Raw genomic sequence first — 5,040 nt, 5'->3', positions numbered from 1 at the left:
GGAGAAGGCCGGACCTCTCCTGGTGGGTACAGGGATCCAAACCTGCCCGATGAGAGCAGGAGAAGGCCGGACCTCTCCTGGAGGGTACAGGGATCCAAACCTGCCCGATGAGAGCAGGAGAAGGCCGGACCTCTCCTGGTGGGTACAGGGATCCAAACCTGCCCGATGAGAGCTGGAGAAGGCCGGACCTCTCCTGGTGGGTAGAGTTATGCAACATGTTGCCCACCAGGTTATGTAGCAGGCTGCCCCAGTTGCTAAAAACTACCAGACCGACTGATTTTAGTGACATAGTGGGAGTAAAATATTGAATAAAATGTTGTGCTACATGCTACTGGCTTTATTTTACTCTACAAGAGGATCGCCAGTATTGTCTCCAAGTGCATTCTGGGTAAAGCTTGTCACCAGCCGTCCGTCATCATCAGTCACTTGGCAACAGACGGTGAACTAGCTAGAGCATTTTTACAGACCAAGTTAAACTGCATTCATACACAGATGGGTTGGAGGCTGAGTGCCTGTCATGACATCATCAATGTGACCATGACATCATCAGTGTGACAGCAGGACGCTGGAATCAAACCCACAGCTTTCCAACAATCCCTCAGTGCCGTCTGAGTTCAATTCACTACTAAAACTGGTCTAAAAAGCTTAGAACACTGAAGGTCCTTCTCAAAAAATGAGCATATTGTGATAAAGTTCATTATTTTCCATAATGTAATGATAAAAACTTTTTAAACTTTTATTGTTTTAATGCTGATGATGTTGGCAAACAGCTCATGAAAACCCAAACAATGAGCATATCATGAAAAGGTTCTCTGAATGAGCCGTTAACCATCATCTGAATCAACAAAGTAAATCTAAACACCTGCAAAAAGATTCCTGAGGCTTTTAAAAACTCCCAGCCTGGTTCATTACTCAAAACCGCAATCATGGGTCAGACTGCTGACCTGACTGCTGTCCAGAAGGTCATCATTGAGGCCCTCAAGCAAGAGGTGAGACACAGAAAGACGTTTCTGAACCAACAGGCTGTTCCCAGAGTATCAAGGCTCCTCAGTGGGAAGGAAAAAGTCTGACAGGAAACGCTGCAGAACCAGAAGAGGTGACCGGACCCTGAGGAAGATGGTGGAGAAGGACCGAGTCCAGACCGTGGGGGAAGCAGTGGACTGAGTCTGGAGTAGAAACATCCAGAGCCACCGTGCAGGAAAGGGGCTACAGGTGCAGCATTCCCCAGGTCAAAGGTCAAGCCACTGTTGAACCAGAAACAGCAGCAGAAGCGCCTGACCTGGGCTACAGAGAAGCAGCACTGGACTGTTGCTCAGTGGTCCAACGTACTTTTTTCGGATGAAAGAAAATTTTGGAAATCAAGGTCCCAGAGTCTGGAGGAAGACTGGGGAGAAGGAAATGCCAGAAGGCCAGAAGTCCAGTGTCCAGTACCCCCAGTCAGTGATGGTCTGGGGAGCCATGTCAGCTGCTGGTGTTGGTCCACTGGGTTTCATCAAGGGCAGGTCAATGCAGCAGCTATCAGGAGGTTTGGAGCACTTCATGCTTCCATCTGCTGAAAAGCTTTATGGAGATGAAGATTTCATTTTTCAGCTCAACCTGCTCACAGAGCCAAAACCACTGGTATACTCACCATGGTGCTACTGTTGGCCTGCCAGCTCTCCTGACCTGACAGCTTCATTTTTATCATTACATTATGGAAAATAATGAACTTCAATCACAATATGCTCATTTTTGAGAAGGACCTGTATATAGACGTTCAAATATCACAGAGTAAAAAAGGAGGATTTTCCTTTATGATTAATAAGTTATTGATTGTTTTTTAAAAGACAAAGTTTTGTTATAATGCAGCAGCAGCAGCCGGACTGTGAAACGGAGACACAAAGCGGCTGGCTGGAGTGGAAAGGTGGGAGGAAACGGCGAGGGAGGAAACCGGAGGGAGGCGATACGGAACCGGCAGTCCGCCGGCTGCCGGGCCGGGCAGCCTGACCCGTTACGGCGGCTCAGCCTGGAACAATGTGAGGTCACCGGGAGGAAGACATCCTGACAGCGGCAGGGAAATCCCAGTTCAGTCCAGTGCAGGTCAGAACCGACCCACTGGTCAGAACCGACCCACAGGTCAGAACCAACATGGAAAACAAACTTCATCCATAAAAGCAGCTGCTCATCTGCTTTGCATCCGATCCTCCACCGTCATGCATGGTGGCGGCTCTGTCATGCTGTGGGCCAGTTTCCCCTTGAGCTCTGTCAGAGTTTGTGATGTCATAAGCCAACAGAAAACTGGAGGCGCCTCGTCCTTCAGACGGCGATTAAAGCTGAAAACTCGTCTCTTGTTTTATGATTCTTGGCATTTTGGGAGAGCAGAGAAACCCTGAAGCTTTTTAAAGATCCAAACGTTCCTCCGCTCCTTCAGTCGGCTGGTTCTGGTTCTGGAGGCCCGGCCCGGTGTTGCTGTTGGCAGCAGTGCCAGATGGAGCGCGAGGGGAGAGCCGAGGAATGCGTTTGATGGAGAGGAGCTAACAGCGGGACATAGCTGGGATGTACTCTGGAGGCTGAAGGTGTGTGTGTGTGTGTGTGTGTGTGTGTGTTTGAGGATCATTATTAAAGTGACCTGACATAGTTTGAAGACGGTTCTGTTGAGATCTTTGTTTAGGGCTGAAACGATTAATCGTGATTAATCGATTTAGTCATCAATTAGTCGTTTGCTGGAGTAAACAGACTCAAATTTGCTGAAAGAGCACAGAGTGGTAATCAATCCAATTATTCATTTTTAGCTGCAGGTGCATCATTTGCTACACAACGAATGTCATGTTATTGAAATTTAGTCAATAACATGTTTATTTTCCAACTAAATTATCTGTTTATTTACATTTTGGATGCGTTTCTAATCACTGGCAGAGCGAGCCAGTCGGGCCAGGGGGCGGGGCTAATGACCGGGTCCAATAATAAAGCTCATGATAACTTAACTTTACAACATGGCCGCAACCGCGGAGCTAACAAGTTTCACCACCACAGAGCGACTCTGTCATTCTGGAACCCATCAGACATGAAGTACAACAAACCAAGAGAACAACAGAAACATCAGGCTAATGATGATGAAACAACACAAAGTCAAATCAGTTCAGAACCACGGAGAGCGAGCGGATCATTTCGACACTTTATCAATTTCAACTCAGAGCCTGGAGCAGCTAGCAGCTGCTGAAGCTTATTGTTGGCGCGTTGAACCGAGCACGCAGAGGCATGCGCAGTGTGTCGCAGCGCCTCGTGCGCCTTGACGCGATGAACCGAGCACGCAGAGGCACGCAGAGGCATGCGCAGTGTGTCGCAGCGCCTCGTGCGCCTCTGCATGCTTGTAACTCGGCGCGGATCGCGCGCGCCGCCGTTCACACAAACTGGACGATGTGGAAGATGGTAGCTCAGGCCAGGCGGCTCCAATGTAAACCTTACCTATAAACGCCATGCTGCCGCCTTGGCTCCACAACGCGCTCAACCCGCGACTATAGCTCAGCCTTCAGTCCCTGACATCACCGCTGTCCCTCCGACAGAAAAAAGGGGACGTGAGCTCGGCGGCTGGGCTGATAACAGTTTACAATCAGTCTGGTTATGTCACACGTTGTGAATAGTGTCAGTTGCTACCTGTAACTAGTCCGGCTCCTTCGCTGGGCTGGCAGTTTTGGCGGGTCTGAATCGCTGCCAAGACAAAAGATGCGTCCAGTTTTTGGCATTTCTTTCCTCTCTTTTTTCCATCCTTTTCACTTTGCTGCTTCGTGGAGCTCCACTCACGTTAATGAGCTAAAAGCAGAGTTGAGGATGTGTGGCACAGCCGTGGTTAGCGTTAGCCTCTGCTGATTTTAAAACGTGTTTAGCATTAGCTCCCACTAATTGTTTAGTTAGCTTCTGTTCGTTTTTACTGGGTTTAGTGTTCACTTCTGTTAATACTTTTATGAATTAAGGGGTTTAGACTTAGCTTTCCAGTCAATTTTGTGTGTGTTTTTGAGTTTAGCGTTATTTAAGGTAATATTTTAGTGTTGGCTTCCGCCGATACTTTTTGTGCTGTTAGCATTACCTTCCTGTAAATTTTTTCGGTTTTATTTTTTGGTGGTTAGTGAAGATAATTTCTGGTTAGCAGTGCCCAATAACGACTGCTGATTATTTCAAACACATATTCGCCGTGCCTCATGGACATTATAGACGTCCATGAGGCGTCTATAATGTAAGGATAGACGCCTCATGGACCGCTCTCGCCTATTGTAGCTGACGAGATTTAGGGCGGCCATCTTGGAGAGGTCGACCGCTCCACTCAGCGTTATGTGTTTAGCAGCACAATGACGTATCAGCGCATTTAATCAATCGTAACATGCCTTTTTGTTACTGGAAACTATATTCAAACATCTATCAAAGCTACATTTATAAACAATTGTATTTTAAAAGTATTTTTTAATTGTATTAATACATAGGTCAGCATATTTAAATATGCTTAGTGGGGAAAACACTAAGCATATTTAGAATATTCTGATATTGATGTACGATGAGCATATTACAAACCACACAGCCATTCATAATTTAATTGTTTAGTAATATCAATACATATTTATATAAATATACAAACAAATAAATAAGGATTAATAATGACACAAATAAGTAATGATTAATACTAAATAATATATATTAGAGCCGCCATGGTACAGCCTAATGTATATTATCTGTCGGCTGTTTTCCAGCCGACTAGTTCTATCTTCAGAGATTCAGCAGCTGAGATTGAGTCTAAACTCCGATGTGAGATTCATCCTGCAGTGAATCCGTCTCTCTTTATAGATTCTCCCTCTTCTTCCTCACATCGTGTCTTTAGGAAACCTTCAAAACAAAAACGGAAGATTTGGGATGTATCTTACTAGTGAAAGAATTACATATAAATAATAGTCTTTACCACCTGTGTAAACTTTGCTGGTGAATGTTATAGCATGTAATATAAGTTTTATAATATGTTACATTGTCTAATTTCTAATGTAGACTCTTGTGTCAGATAATCTAAGTCAATGATAG

The 5,040-nt window shown here is 45.5% G+C and overlaps 1 protein-coding gene and 1 long non-coding RNA gene across 2 annotated transcripts in view; one reads left to right on the top strand and one right to left on the bottom strand.

Moving 5' to 3' along the window:
- LOC103471807 (uncharacterized) overlaps positions 1-3,822 on the bottom strand; it is a 12,092-nt gene extending 8,270 nt beyond the window's left edge. Inside the window, exons 1-2 of the long non-coding RNA XR_534718.1 lie at positions 3,634-3,822; positions 3,445-3,527 (exon numbers count right to left, since the gene is read on the bottom strand). This is a non-coding gene — a long non-coding RNA (uncharacterized LOC103471807). The remainder of the gene's footprint in view (positions 1-3,444; positions 3,528-3,633) is intronic.
- The window catches only part of fgfrl1a (fibroblast growth factor receptor like 1a), a 63,625-nt gene that overhangs the window by 16,948 nt on the left and 41,637 nt on the right, over positions 1-5,040 (top strand). The gene's annotated exons all lie outside the window — the stretch shown is intronic.

This window comes from Poecilia reticulata, linkage group LG10 (genome assembly GCF_000633615.1).
Source record: "Poecilia reticulata strain Guanapo linkage group LG10, Guppy_female_1.0+MT, whole genome shotgun sequence".
Classification (NCBI taxonomy): domain Eukaryota; kingdom Metazoa; phylum Chordata; class Actinopteri; order Cyprinodontiformes; family Poeciliidae; genus Poecilia; species Poecilia reticulata.
Note: the sequence above shows the minus strand (reverse complement) of the source record. Positions and strands in the feature narration are given on the sequence as shown.